Here is a 16,561-nt window from a genome sequence, read left to right on the forward strand (position 1 = left end):
TGCAATCTGGTGATTCAAAGGTCTCAAATTCACAGTCATCAGATTGTGGTGATAAGTTTCTAGTCAATATGGTGAGCCAAGTTGACAAAGAAGGCCTCTGCCTGTTTCAAATAGGGAGTAAGATATAACTAAAAACTTTTTTTTTTTTTTTGTGGTGAGAAAGATCAGCCCTGAGCTAACATCCATGCCAATCCTCCTCTTTTTGCTGAGGAAGACCGGCCCTGACCTAACATCTATTGCCAGTCCTCCTCCTTTTTCTCCCCTAAGCCCCAGTAGATAGTTGTATGTCATAGTCGCACATCCTTCTAGTTGCTGTATGTGGGACGCCGCCTCAGCATGGCCGGATGAGCAGTGCATCGGTGGGCGCCCGGGATCCGAACCCGGGCCGCCAGCAGCGGAGTGAGCACACTTAACCACTAAGCCACGGGGCCGGCCCCTAACAACTTTTTAAATACAAAGAAAAAGTCAAAATCATTAGAAATAAATCCCTGGGCCAGAACTAAAGGTGGAACTCAAAGTCAGCAGAGAAAGCTGAAGCTTTGAAGGCTTAGAAGGCTATTAGAACATGCATCTATAGTCTTAATGTCTAGGGGCTAAGATTATGATGACACACAGAGAAGAAAGGGGGATACAGACCATAGGGCCCATGAAATTGGCTTGCTAGAGCAGAGCTATTTGCTTTACGCTGGCAGTCACAAAGGGCTGCCCCTTCAGTAAAACAAGGTGTAGAAAATATTCACCACCACCACCCCTCATCCCTCAAGCTTGGCAAGGAAGCTTTTATTTGGGGATTGGGTAAAAAAATAAAAATAAATTTTTAAAAAACTCACCAATATGAAATCAAAATTCCAAGACCGCTCCCACATGGAGGTATAGTATCCAAATACCTAACATCCATGTAGCATCAGGTCTCTAGGCCAAGAAAATAATACAAAAGTGGTCCAGAAGCAATGAAACCCATGGGGTACTGACTGAGGCAAATGAGAAACTGCCCTGGGTTTCCAGAGTCCTGGTCACATGGCACTCCCACGGCAAACAACCCCTATTGAAGAGGCCGTCATAGTCAAAGTTTAAGACAAACAACGAAAATAACCACCATGAGAGACAGCCAATGCAAATGGCAAAATCTGCCCCCAAGAGTTAAAAATAGAGCAGTCTAAAAGAGACTTTAAAAATATATTTAAACAACTGAAAAAGCAAAAATGGGATAGTATGAAAGGATGGCAGGTGAATTTGAAAAAGAAATCTACTAGAAATTCCAAGAGTGAAGAAAGGAAAAAAGGAAACAAGATATATAATACACACACACACACACACAGAGACACACCAATTCTATTTCCATATACTAGCAACAAACAATCTGAAAATGGCATTAAGGAAACAATCCGACTTTTTTTTTTTATAATTTTATTTATTTATTTATTTTCCCCCCAAAGCCCCAGTAGATAGTTGTACGTCATAGCTGCACATCCTTCTAGTTGCTGTATGTGGGACACAGCCTCAGCATGGCCGGAGAAGCGGTGCGTCGGTGCGCGCCCGGGATCCGAACCCGGGCCACCAGCAGCAGAGCGCGCGCACTTAACCACCAAGCCATGGCGCCGGCCCAACAATCCCACTTTTAATAGCATCAAAAAGAATAAAATACTTAGGAATAAATTTAATTAAAAAATACAAGTCTTGTACACTGAAAACTATAGAACAACACTGAAAGAAATTAATGGAAAAATGGAAAGATTTTTAATAAATAAATGGATTTAAATAAATGGAGAGATGTCCTATACATGGATTTGGAAAACTTAAGATTAAGATGGCAATACCCTCCAAAATGAACACAATCCCTATCAAAACCCATCTGGCTTCTTTGTAGAAACTGAAAAGCTTACCCTAAAAAGGGAAAGAACAGTCTTTCAACAAACAGTGCTGGGACAACTGGATATGCACACGCAAGACAATGAAGTTGGACCACTGCCTCAGACCATATACAGGTTAACTCCAATGAATCAAACACTTAAATGTAAGTACTACCATAAAATTCTTAGGAAAAAAATAAGGGTAGATCTTCAACACCTTGGATTAGGCAACGGTTTCTTAGATATGACATCAAAAGTACAAGCAACAAAAGAAAAAAACAGATAAATTGGACTTTTTCAAAATCAAAAACTTTTGTGCTTCAAAGGACACTGTCAAGAAATTAAAAATAAAATCCACAGAATGGGAGAAAATTTTTATAAATCATATATCTGATAAGGGTCTAGTATCCAGAATATATAAAGAATTCTTACAATTCAACAGTAAAAAAGACAACCCAATTTAAAAATGAACAAAGGATCTGAATAGATACTTCTCCAAAGATATACAAATGGCCAATAAGCACATGAAAAGATGTTCAACTTCATTAGCCATTAGAGAAATGCAAATCAATCCCACAACGAGATACCACTTGACACCCACTAGAATGCCTATAATCAAAAAGACAGATGGGGCGGCCCCATGGCTTAGCGGTTGCGCACTCCGCTGCTGGCGGCCCGGGTTCGGATCCCGGGCGCGCACCCACGCACCGCTTCTCCGACCATGCTGAGGCCGCGTCCCACATATAGCAACTAGAAGGATGTGCAGCTATGACATACAACTATCTACTGGGGCTTTGGGGGAAAAATAAATAAATAAATAAAATTATAAAAAAAAAAAAAGACAGACAATAAGGCCGGCCAGATGACGCAGCGGTTAAGTGCGGGTGCTCCGCTGCGGCAGCCCGGGGTTCGCAGGTTCGGATCCCAGGTACACACCGACGCACCACTTGTCAAGCCATGTTGTGGTAGCATCCCATATAAAGTAGAGGAAGATGGACACAGATGTTAGCCCAGGGCCAATCTTTCTCAGCAAAAAGAGGAGGATTGGCATCCGATGTTAGCTCAGGGCTAATCTTCCTCACAAAAAAAAAACAAAAAGGCAATAAAAAGGTTGGCAAGGATGTGGAGAAATTGGAACCCTCGTACATTACTGGTGGGAGTGTAATAGTTCAGCTACTTTGTAAAATACTTTGGCAGTTCCTCAAAAAGTTAAAGGTAGAGCTACCATATGACCCAGCAATTCTACTCCCATATATATACCCAAGAGAAATGAAAACATTTGTCCACCCAAAAACTTGTACATGAATGTTGATAGCAACATTATTCATAAAAGCAAAAACTAGAAACAACTCAAATGTATCTAAACTAATAAATGGATAAACCAAATGTGGTATAACTATACAATGGAATATTATTTAGCAATAAAAACGAATGAAGTACTGATATATACTACAAGATGGATGAACCTTGAAAATCTTGTATGACAAAAGGTCATGTAGGGGCCGGCCCCGTGGTGTAGCGGTTAAGTGCACGCACTCCACTACAGGCGGCCCGGGTTCAGAACCCCGGACGCGCACTGACGCACTGCTTGTCCAGCCATGTTGAGGCAGCGTCCCACATATAGCAACTAGAAGGATGTGCAACTACGACACACAACTATCTACTGGGGCTTTGGGGAGAAAAAGGAGGAGGACTGGCAATAGATGTTAGCTCAGGGTCTTCCTCAGCAAAAAGAGGAGGATTGGCATGGATGTTAGCTCAGGGCTGATCTTCCTCACAAAAAAAAAAAAAAGTCATGTATTATATGACTCCATTTATATGAAACATCCAGAATAGGCAAATCCATAGAGATAGAAAGATTTGGAGTTTCCAAGGGGGAAGGAGGAGAATGTGGAATGAAAGCTAATGAAGGGTACAGGGTTTCTTTTTGGGGTGATGAAAATGTTCTGGAATTAGATAGTGATGATGCTTATATGACTTTGTGAATATACTAAACACCACTGAATTTTACACTTTAAAGGGGTGAATTTTATAGAATGTGAATTATATCTCACTTAGGGGAAAAAAACATCAATGGGCAAGTTCAATAATAGATGAGAAACAGTCAAAGAGGAAATTCATGAATTGAAAGATAGCTTCGGTGGAAACTGTAATGACTCAGCTAACAAGTAGGGTTTGCTCCAATAGGAGTTGGAGATTTATTAACACAACCGTGTCTTGGAAGTTAGGGCCTCTTGCTCTTCTTTGTTAAATTTATTCCTAAGTAATGTGCAAGGAATTCCATCCCCTATCAACGCAGAGTTAAGTTTTCAAGTAACTATTTATTTGTTCATTCATTGAATAAATATTTACTGAGCACTTACTATGTGCTAGGCCCTGTACTTAATTACATTCATAATGGTTACTCAGAACTCTTCCTATCAGAAGCACTGACACAGTTACGCCAGGAAATGGGTGCTAACACACCTGTCTAAGCTAACTAGAGAAACCAAAACACTGTCATGTAAAAGCACTTGTATTTTTGTCACTGCAGTTACATACTAAAGTGGATTACCTTAATCTACTTGGCTGTGATCACTCTCCTTTAAATGCTCTTTGTCTTGGCAAACCCAAGGTTAAACTATACTTCACTATCTACTAATTTTCTGAGTTCTATGTCTTGAATATATTTGCTCTGCCTTTGGCTTGGTTCTCCTAGCGCCAAGGCTTGCTTGCAGTTCTCTCTCTGGAGAGCAAATATAGTAGAATTTTTAAACTAGAGGTTGCCTAAATATCATCCCATCCAACTCTCGATTGACAGACGTCAGAAGTGGACTCAGTCGGTTCTAATAACTTGTCCACAGCCCTCAGCCCAGGTGGGCAGGGCCAGGGCTAGAACCCAAGGCCCCCATCTCCCAGTCCAAGGACTCTCCCACAATCACAGGCTGTCTACTTTTAAACTCAGAGTTCTAGGCCCAAGGGCTCTGCCGCATATTTTAATCGAACTCCCCAAGCTATTGCCGTACGAAAAACCTGGCAACTTGTCTCTTTAAAGAATCAGACTTTTAGCTTTAAACCAATACAAACTACAAACAAAGAAAATACATTATCAACACAAGTCAAATTGACTTTTTTCACATTTTCATCACACATATTTTATGTGCCTGAACAGACTAAAAAAAATGGTAAGCCTCAATACTAGGAAAAAGTAAGGAAATGCAAAATACAACAATGAAGACAGCATATTTCATCTATCATATTGGAAAGTGTTCCAGTGTAGGAAGAAAGGGGACAGCTAGTCCTTACACAAGGATGATGGAATGGAAACAGATAAAACTTCTCCAGAGGGCAGTTTGGACGTGCACAGCAATGTCTCTAAAATACGCAAGCAACCCTTTAATTTAGCAATTTCACTCCTAGACATTTTTTAAAGAGAAAAAAAGAGTTATAAGCAATGATTAATCTAGAAGGACAGCAAAAGACTGGAAATACCAAAAATGTTTGACAATAGGCAACTGTCAATTATGATACAGCCACGTAATGCAATAAAGTATAAGATCATTAAAAATCACATACTAGATGAAGATTTAATAAATATAAGAACTGTCCATGATGAATTTAGTGACAAAAAGCAGGTCATAAAATAAGATGTACAGTATGATCACAATAATGCTAAATATAAAGGTACAGATGAACACATGTTCACACAGACAAAGACTATAAACACACATGTAAAATGTTAAGGATGGTTTTTTACCTTTGTGCTTTTTGGTATTTACACATTTTCTAAAATAAATGAATTTTTTTTTTGGACAGAAGAAAAATCTAATCATTATTATTTTTAAAACCTTGTTGCCCTTAACCTTTCTTTACTCCCGCAGCCACTCTTCACTCAGGAAATCTTATTGCTAAAACTATGAGACTCCCCTGGGGCTCCTCTGCTGTGATCGCCCACATCTGGACAATCCTGCAGGACTTCCTCCCACACCAGGGAAACCAATGAAAACCAGGCGGAAAGCCCCTCTCTTGGGATACCACGTCATCTCCTGTCCATTCTGGGCAGTGAGAGCCACTTGGCTGTTAAGAATCTTGAGCACTGCTCTCATGCTCCTGGTCTTAACTCAAATTCCAACTGCTTCCTCAAACCCTAGCTGAGTTCAGAACTCTCCCTGACCCAAAACCTCCAATTCTGCCCAAGCAAGCCCTCCAGTATTGTGTGATTTCTGGGCCACTGCTTTTCAAACTGAGAGCTGAGACCCATTAATAGATGGTGAAAATCAATTTAATGGGTCCTGACCAGCACTTTTTTAACCACAATAAAAGTTCCTCCTTTTACCAAGGTGAATCAGCCTCGCTGCATTCAGCTGCTTTTACTGCCCCCCTCTGGATCATCACATAAATAAGTCTGCCACCGGCCACAGCTGCTTCTGAGGTGCTCTGAAAGTAAATGTACTGATCTAGAAAGGTATTTATGACACTTCGTCGAGCAAACACCATGTACAACATCACCCTATTTTTGTAAATAAACAAAATAAATATATTAAGAGAGAATACTTAAAGTATAGAAAAGTATTCAACAAAATGTTAAGAGTGGTTATCTCTTGGTGTAGGATTGTGAGAAGTCATTTTCTCTTTTTATTTTATTTTTTTTGGTGAGGAAGATTGGCCCTGAGCTAACATCTGTTGCCTATCTTCCTCTTTTTGCTTGAGGAAGATAGTCGCTGAGCTAACATCTGTGCCAATCTTCCTCTATTCTCTATGAGGGACACCACCACAGCATAGCTTGATGAGCTGTGTGTAGGTCTGCGCCCGGGATCTGAACCCGTGAACCCCAGGCCCCTGAAGCGGAGCACACAAACTTAACCACTACACCCCCAGGCCGACCCCATCTCTTTTCTTTTTAAAATTTTCTATATTAACATGTATTACCTGTATGATTTTTAAAGTATTAGTACTATTATTGTACTTACTATTATTACTCTTTCTGTATGAAGTGCTCTCCTGGGGCCTTCATGTTATTTGTGGTTATTGAGTTTAGTTGGATGAGCAAGGAGATAGAGACAGATGTCAGCATCCTTTGACCCTATATCTTTTAGGCCTTTAAGGCCCATATTACCAAGAGCCCTGGTGGGGAGAAGAGGCAACTGAACATCAGCTAAATAAGTGATCACCAGGTCACTAGATGGTCTGGTGGGAGAAAAGAACACAGAGGGTGCAGATAAACCTAGGCTCAAACTGAAACTCTTCTCTGACAAGTTACTTTGTCGTTTCAAGCCTCAGTTTTCTCATCTGTGGAACAGGGCTAATAAGATGAACCTTTCAAACTTTATGCAGTTTGAAGTGAAAAACTTCTGGCAAATTCAGGACACAGTGTGTGGCATGGAGTAGAACCACACACAAAACCAACGCCTTCTATCAGGGAGAGCAGGGAAGGCCAAAGGAAATAATCACACGTTTAAACTTTTTAAATGGCAATTTCTTAAGTGCAGAAAGGGAGGAAACACCCACCGTCTGAGTGAGAGGGAAGGAAAGGCGGAAGGAGAGCCAGGAGTGGGTGAGCAGCACAGGGGCTGCCCTGGAGGCCCTAATGACGCCCCCGTGGCCTTGGTCTGCATAGGCTCTGCCAAGTGCTGGAAAATGCTTTACAGGGGCTTCCTGAGGACGGTCATTATCCAGTCCCACCCCTAAGCCAAGGTGATTCCACAAATATTTGAGCATCTACCATACATAAAGCACTGTCCTCACACAGAGGAGAGGAGGGAAATGAAACAGAGCTCAGTGTGGAAGTTCAGACAAAGTACACACACACACACCAAAACATAGAGTGATTGGGGACACAAGCTTCAGGAGGGAGATTTAAGAGCTACAGGAGCGTGTGCGGAAGCTGGGAAACTAGGGAACCTTTCTGGGACAGAAGGCAGTTCTGCTGTGCCCTAAAGCCAAAGCAAGGTTTTAACAGGTTGTCAAAAGATGGATCCGCATTCCAGAGCGGGATCTCACGAAGAATGGTACAGTCACCACAGGCAAAGGGTGTCTCTTCACAGGAGCAGCCCACTTAGGCCAGCATAAGATTATCCACTGAGAAGTAACACTACTAACAAGGACAGTAACAATTATTTGCCATGAGTAACGGGTATTAAAATAAAGAGGAGTGAAAGAAAATAGAGAGGACTCAAATGTCGGGGTGACCTTCTAGACTAGTGGGGATGCACTAAACATTCTACACAGGGAAGTGACGTGATGGAAGCTATGCTTCTGTTAGATTAACTTGGCCACCATGCACAAGCCCAATTTGCAGGGAGAGAGACTGCAGGCTAGAGGTCATGAGACTACTGCAACAGTCCAGCTCCTGATGCACGGAGTTAGAGCAGTGGTTGTAGTCATGCAAAGGAACAGACAGGTGAAAACACAAATAAATAAGGATGCAATCTTACTAGCAATTCCTAGGATAATTTAAAAACTGTAGTCTCAACACAAGCACAAACAATTGTCTCAAAAGTCAGGAGAGGTCAGCTCTAGCTATTGACTTCTTATTTTGGTGCTCAATGGATGCCCTTCCACATTCCACCAAAGAACAGCATCCTGTCCTGAAAGCAAATAGCCTTGAAAGGCAAAAGCAATAATCCTAAAACAGAAAGAAAATCTAAAATGCCAATTTGCCATGTGAACCTCAAAACCAATTCAGAGCACAACAATATGTACTACCAACCCTTGACTGAGGGTTCTGACCACACTTAATGACAAAATTATAAACGCCAGAGAACTTTTTTGCCCTGAAATAGTTTCCCTTCTCCAGAGAACAGCATGGCCCTGTTCCAGACCTAGGTTTGGCCCAGAGGCTCCAAGTCATCTTAGATTTCTTGCCTTAGGTGACAGGAGACAGAGCAGCTGAGGTTAATACTTCCTACCACTAAGAGTGGCCACTAAAGAATGTCAGCTGGAGGTTTCAACAAGCAAATCTATTTAAGAATCAGGAGAAGCGAGGTACAAAGGGGAGCGGGGAGAATGGAAAACAAAACACATAAAATAAATAACAGTTTTAATGCATCGGACTAAGAGATCAACGATGCTGAAAAAAAGAGATGGAACACACACAAGAGTGAGAACCACATTCTAGTTCCAGGGAAAGACGGTTCAAGCAACGTGTTATGCAGACACGCTGCAGGACAAGGGATCACCACGTGTACCTGCTGGAAAAGGCAGCCACTCACCCTCCTTCCCACCATAAAAAAGCACAAGTGACAGGCTCAGCAGAGGCCTCTGGGGATGGCTAGCACGTTCCCGGCACTCAGGAAGGGTGAGACATCTAAGAAGACAGTTTTCTCCTATAGAGCCCTGGTAAGAAATAGGCCAAGTGAAAAAGAAGCGCTTCCTTTCAGCTACTTGACAGCACAACACCTTGCAGCTCAGAGCCCTTCAGAAAGCTCTGGAGAGGAGAGGTACGATGAATCATTCACCGAGATGGTGAAAAATGACCAGGTCCACATTTGTGAATTTTCCAAGTAAATTTACTTCTTCCACTCCAAGAACCCAAACTTTAAAATTTTAACCATTTTGACATAAGAATTTCCTCAAAATATATTAGATTGAACCATATGAAATTAGCATTTTTCCAGGTCAAATATTAACAGTTTCATATGGTTCAATCGTAGTACATGCCTTCCTACTTTCTCCTACAGCAGGGATAGGCAAATTTTTTCTTAAGAGGCCAGATCATAGATATTTTGGGCTCTGAGAGCCAAGAGGCCAAATAGAGATTATATAGGTATTTCTATAACCATTTAAAAATATAAAAAGCATTTTTAGCTCCTATAAAAAGAGGCATGAGCTGGATGTGGCCCAGGAGTCATAGTTTGTCGACTTCTGTTTTACAGTACATAGGGGTAAAATTTTTCTGATGATGTTCACTACGAAAATTGCTGATTTTAGAGTAATCTAGTAATGGCCTTGGAGGACACTAAAGTATATGTGTAAAAGCTGTTTATCCCTCCCCTGCCGGCTTTAATGCTAGTAGTTGGTCTGAATCCCCACTGTTGCCAGCTCTCCCTTCTGCTGCTGCTTCCAACGATCTGGCTTATTTTAGAAGCAATTGTCTGGATGAGGGCTTGAGGGTGGTTCTAACTTTTCTATGAAGAAAAAACTGAAATGTACAAGGAAATGGGATTTAAAGGTGAATATGAATAAACATAACTACGGAAAGGATATGGGAGCAAAGGTACTCTGGGGAATTACCCCCAAACAGACCCCTGATTAGAAGCCAAAATTCCAGAGGTCCAAAGGGAAGCAACAAAAACGAATAAATATCTGAACAGCTGGCCCAAGGCTGAAAGACCAGAGGGAGCAAAATTAAATTTGAGACAAACTCTCCTTTACATAAATGAGAGAGATCATTAAATGGGCAACAATCATTTTTCTCCTAAATTAATCAGGGGTAGAGACAAATAGGAAAAGGCTGCAGTTATAGCCATTCTCAAAAGACCATGATTGGAAAAAGAGTCGGGGACTCTCTCCCTAACACATTTTCAACAATGACATACCCAGAGGACCTTTCTTCTGGATCCATGATTTTTTTTATTTCAAAAGAATTAAGACAATCAGTGGGAAATGTTTTGAATTTATGGCACTGCTATTGTTTCAAATGTTATATATTCTGATGAAAAAGGAAAGCTTAAAAAAAAAACCTATATATGAATGGACACATAAAACAGAAAAGGGAGATGCCTGATATATACTTCTGGTCTTACAGGGCCACTGGATTATAAAAATCCTAATTTAGATAACATTTCTCATCATTCATATTAAAAACTTGCCCTAGAGCAATCCATTCTCCTGCATTTCTAAACACTCTCATTTAAATCTTATAAACCTTCACCAGTTGAGTACCCTGCAATATTCTACAACGAAAATGAAAGAAAAAAAGAGAGAGAGACCAACTCCATACGTACATGAGCCGCCTGGATGACAGTGAGCCTCCGGGTACTGTCTGCCCATAGCGACCAGTCAGCACATTAGCAGGGGCCTCGCAGTTTCCAAGTACTCAGGAAAGACTGAGATGGTTGGCTGTGGGGGGGGGTGGGGGAAACAAAAAAAAAAAGTAGAAACAAAACAGAGATTTAGAATAATGACTGCATTTTTTTCATTAAAATGCTAATGATGACCACAAATTTCCAGATAACTACATTTATGAATTATTCATCATCCCATCCAAGATGAAGTCTCCCTGTCACTGCAGGCAGGCAGAGAGCTCGCTGATGATTAGCATGTGGCCCCTGTAATAAGTGTGACAGAAGCGCAGGTCACTGCAAGTCTATCCATCAGGGCTGGCCTCACCAGCCCTCTCTAGAAGACCAGGCACTCCTACCCATGTTTCGCTGATGCTTTTTCATCTCCCTCTTCCTTAACGTCAAGGAATAGCACTAGCCTAGTTCTTTGTTGTGACATTTGAACTAATACCCTGTAAAAACTCTAAAAGCTTGAAAAGAAAAAAGAAATTTTCTGTGGGTAGATAAGACAACAAATCAATTTTTTTAAAAAAACATTTCACTGAAGTTCAACATAAATACAGAAAAGTACTCATACCACAAGCGGACAGCTCAATGAATTTTTCCAAACTGAACACATCAGATCAAACCCAGAACATTATCTGCATCCCAGAAGCCGTCTTCATGCCCCCTCCTAAAGGTAACTACTATGCATAGATTACTTTTGCCCATTTTTATAGATACCAAACTGATGTATTGTTATTAAATTTTTCATTTAAAATGAAACAATGAACACGTACTATATGCTAAGCACTGTGCTAGACACTGGGGCTACAAAGACGAATAAGACACTCTCGCTGTCTTTAAGGAGAGTGAAGTCTAGTGGAGCCAGAGACACACACACAACCAACCCCATAGGGCAGTGGGATGAAAGTAACGACTAAGATTTTGTTAAGCAGGAACACCTAATCCAGAAATGGAGAGGTCAGGGAAGGCTGCCGAGTAAAAGGGATGCATAGCATGTCCTCCGGCTGGGTAGGACTGAGCCAAGCTGGGAATGGGAGACAAGACAATGGAAAAGGCAGAGGTAAGAAACTGCATGGTGTAATTCAGTGTTGCTGGACTCTCTAGGGTGAAGCCAGGAAAGAAGCCTGGAGCCAGATCATAACCTTGTACACATATTCAAGAGCTCTGACTTGTCCTGGTTGCAGACAGCCACCAATAGGTCAGAGCTGGGTTTCAGATGCTTTACTCCCTCTGGATGGAGTCAAAGGGGGCAGAGTAGAGGCAGGGAGACCAGTTAGGCCAGTTTGGTTGTTAGGTAGGAGAGGAAGGGTAGGGATTAGGGAAGTGGAAGTAAACTGAACACATCAGATCAAAGGGGAAGAGGAAAGGAGAGAAGAATTAGTACTTGGGAAACATCCAGACACTAAAAGAACAACTTGGTGACTGACTACACGTAGGTGGATGGGAACGACTACTGAGGTAGAGAATACAGGAGAATGAATAAGTTTAATAAGGAAGACAAGGGGTTTAGCTTGGGGCATTAGAAACTGAGATGTAGAAGATTTGGGTGGGGCTACCCAGATATTCTTGACTGTGAAGCTTAGGGAAGAAACCTGAGCAAAACGAAAAGGTATATAAGTGATCATTACATAGAGAGTAGCAGAAACTAGGTTAGTGGGTACTATCACTGAAGGAACATGGGCAGAGGGAGAAGACTAGAGGATTAGCACTAAAAGCAGAACCCTAGAGAACAGGAACAATGATAGAACGGGCAGAGGAAAAAGATCTGTTGAAAAAGACCAAAGAAGAAAGGCAGAGAGGCTATCATGGGATACAAGGAGATGGATAAAGAAATGAAAAATATACCTTTACATTTGACACTTACGCAGTCACTGGCCACCCTGACTGAGGGTGGCTTCAGTGGAGTGGTGGAGGCAGAGATAACAGAGCAAGTGGGAGAGAAGAGGACGGAGAACGGACAATTGTTGGAAGAGACAAGTGCTAATGGAAGTCCATATTAATAAAGTGAAGTAATCAGCAGAGAAAGGTTGAGAGTACAAGAAGGAGGAGGTAAGGATGGGATAAGATTCCAAAGGAGATGGGGAAAAGGGTCAGGAGTACAGATGAAGGGGCTGACCTTGAAGAGGAAGGGGGATCTACAACTTTCTGATATTAGAAGAGTATTAGAATTACGGGAATAAAGACAAATTTGGTTATAGTAAGTTTGTACATTATAGCATTGGGATATTGGAGGCAACAGACCAAATGACATCAATGTTGTAGATAAAACATTTGGCAAGGCTCTTTGCTGAGAATGAGGTGACATGTAAATGGTTTGACGACATAGATCTTGAAAATCTTGGCTTCTGGCATGCTACTCTCCAAAATTAAAGTAGTCCAACTCTGTTTTAGGGTAAATAAACATACATACCAGTACATACCAAGGTGGAAAGGGGCATTTGTGAGGTAAGCACAGCCATAGTAGAACTTCACAGTATCAAAAAATACTATATAACCAAAAGATTCAGAAGAACACTCTTCTTAAAATGATCTTAGGTTTTGGGTGCCAACCTTTCCAAAAGTTTACATATAGTTTCATTAAGTGAAACCACTACATACCATCCTACAAGGCTTCTTAAGATGCTTCAATTCAAATATCCCTCTCCTAGCATGACTAATATAACGAAAAAGAAGAGTCAGACATTTGAAAGTAAAGGCAAGAAGGGGAGAGTGGAGTTGGCAGGGGCACCTGCCCCTGAGATTTCCTACGGTAACGCCTCTTAAGACAGCAGCGAAGTCATCCTACGTCAGTCTCCTGCCCACTCTTCCACCTCGGGTTTTGGCAAATCCAGAAGTCGGTGGAGTGACGTAGCTCTTGGAAAAGCACTCCAATAATGCCAAAAGTAGCAAGGTTTATTAGAAAATCTAATGCAATGGAAAACACCTTGAAAAGTAGATTTTATGTTCTCTAGGCAGCCTTTGTGATTTCAAAACCTCGAGGCTGCTCCACAGTTTGTCTCTTCTGTTAACATGAACATCTCCAGGCCATCTTCAGAAGATGATAGAATTTTAGAATTCTAAATAAACATGTTATCATCATTGAAATCAGCCAGGACTGAGATGGTTCCAAAGCCATCAGATGCCTACTGATTGGGCATTCATCTTTGTACCCCTGGGGCATAGGATATATAGCAAGCAGTCGATAAATACGGAATAAATCAATAAACCAATATGTCTAAGTGAAGAGTTCTCACAACTAAGAGGTAAGGAGGCCGATTAAATGGTGAGAACAGAAATAGTCTCTCTCTCTCTTCCTTTCCCACCCTAATTGACTCACAGCCAAGCTGCAAAGCACATTCAACTGCATTTACTTTCCTCTTCACAGAAGAAAATCTTTATGAACTCATAAATAAATATTGCATGTTGAGTAAGAGGATTCAGAAATAATGAAATTATGCAAAACAGGATGTTTCTTAAATGGGAAAACAGGTAGGTGTGAACATTTTGAGTATACAAAGAAACAGAAATTGCCCCCTTTACATCTGTCTGCCTTCTTTGTTATCCTTCTCTGTGAAAGACAGGACATCATTACTCTGACAGCACGGGGCCTCTCCTCCCAGATGCTCACTCACATAGCAATCGCTCAGGTTCAACCCACTGGGGCAACAGAGGGTTATGAGATAATCAAGGCTCACTTCTTTGAAAATTCACTCAGTTACAGGTTTATGTTTTTGTCCTAATATACATTTATATTATTCATCATTTCACTTCTTTCTATAACATGTAAGCTCTGAAGTATCACTGATCATTTCTAACACATTTTACACGTTACACAGGAGCACATTGTGATCTTGTCTGGAAATAACTTTAATGATCAAGTTTCCAAAAGTGAGGAATAGTGAGTTGTTGTTGTTGTTTTTTACTATGAGTACGTACTATGTGACATTTTTCTGAACTGTTAAAAAAATGACCCGGTCCTGAATACACCAAATCTGTTTTTGCCCATCTGATCAGCAATATCTCAAGAAGGAAACAAATCTTTGAGACTGGCATCCTTCTTTCTCTTCTTGATTAAGAATGCTAAGAGACCAGGGCCAGCCCCGTGGCTATGAGGTTAAGTGCGCGTGCTCTGATACTGGCGGCCGGGGTTCGGATCCTGAGCGCGCACCGACGCACCGCTTTTCCGGCCATGCTGAGGCCGCGTCCCACATACAGCAACTAGAAGGATGTGCAACTATGACATACAACTATCTACTGGGGCTTTGGGGGAAAAAAAGGAGGAGGATTGGCAATGGATGTCAGCTCAGAGCCGGTCTTCCTCAGCAAAAAGAGGAAGATTAGCATGGATGTTAGCTCAGAGCTGATCTTCCTCACAAAAAAATAAAAAATAAAAAGTAAAAAAAGAATGCTAAGAGACCAAGATGAACAATACACTATTCACTTGAATGCAAGCCATCAAGGGGAGGAAAGAAATATTTACGCCAGTCCACAAAGTGTTCAGTGTGCAACTTCTTAATTACTATATTTATGGTACTACCATAATACATTCACTAACACAAATGCTCTACAAGGACATCAATCCTCAACAAATACATTAACACTTCCCTCCTCTCCTACAAATTCTTATTATGCTGATGTAAGGCAAAAATGCCAAGAATTCTCTCCAAAACAAACATTTCATGTCAACAACTACTTGTTCTACTATCTCCCTTTCCAACTATTTTATGATATCATAATATCTCTACTTAAGTATTTGCTATTGACCTAAAAGACAAATGTGTAAACAAAATGTTAAAAAGAAAAAAAGGTTTTGTTTAATGCAACATTTTTTTGATATGAAAGCTGGTGCAAGCTACTAAAAAAGTCGGTTATGCTCTTCGAAATAGTATACTATAACTCCTTAAATTATAATTCTCTGCATCACTCTGCAGTTTTAATACTGTATAATTTCTGCTTTTTAGAAACCTCAAGGAGTAAAATATTGAGAAGGATCAAGATTTTCATAACAGTTGAAGGACTACCCATCTAAGTAATAAAATGGGTTTAATTTCAACCATACTGGATTAATTTTTTTCTAAAAGATCACGCCTTCCCAGAGAATCCAGAATATGATTAATCTTTGTTTGGTGACACGAGATCATCAATATGACTATCGATTATCTTGCCCTGTTAGAACATGAGAACACTAACTCTGAGGAAAAGGAGCTGGCCCAGTGGACACTAGGCAGAAGTCGGGTTTCCATCACCATGATGAGAGCTGGGTGGGGAGTTCCTACCACAGCAACAGGACAGTGAGAAACAAAAGGAAGAGACTGGTGAAGCTCAAACATACAGGAAAGCACAGATATAAATACACTTTGGAGAGCACAAGGGGAAATACAAGTTACAGATCCAGGTCTAGAACCAAGTAGAGTCTGGATCTGAGCGGAAGATAAATGGAAGGAAGAGAGGGACAGGGTGTAAGGCTGGCTTTATGTGTGCACTGCTGGTAACCGGACCACACCTGCCTTTAAAGGCCAGTGGCAAGACAACCTTCCGAGGCACAGAGTGCTGTTTGCTCCTCCACTCAAAGGCCACTGATGCTATGCTTTGGGAAATATTTTGTCTGCTTTTCATAGTTTGGTTATCTCCTCTCCCTTACCCTCAAGAGTTGAGTCTTCTCACTGTCAGAGTACCAACCTTTCCCTTCTTCAAGTCAGCTATGATTTTGAAAACCAAATAAAATTTAAAAAGTATAAGAGAACT

At 41.0% G+C, this 16,561-nt stretch overlaps 1 protein-coding gene across 15 annotated transcripts in view; it reads right to left on the reverse strand.

Annotated features, from left to right (window-relative positions):
- Nucleotides 1–16,561, reverse strand: part of APBB2 (amyloid beta precursor protein binding family B member 2) — a 355,319-nt gene that overhangs the window by 208,087 nt on the left and 130,671 nt on the right. For 14 of the 15 annotated variants that reach the window (XM_058546954.1, XM_058546953.1, XM_058546956.1 and 11 more), the window contains one exon: nucleotides 10,775–10,889. The exons of the other annotated variant lie outside the window; for it this stretch is intronic. The gene's annotated coding sequence lies outside the window, so the exon portion shown is untranslated. The remainder of the gene's footprint in view (nucleotides 1–10,774; nucleotides 10,890–16,561) is intronic. 15 annotated transcript variants of the gene reach the window in all.

Source organism: Diceros bicornis, chromosome 8, assembly GCF_020826845.1.
Source record: "Diceros bicornis minor isolate mBicDic1 chromosome 8, mDicBic1.mat.cur, whole genome shotgun sequence".
Classification (NCBI taxonomy): domain Eukaryota; kingdom Metazoa; phylum Chordata; class Mammalia; order Perissodactyla; family Rhinocerotidae; genus Diceros; species Diceros bicornis.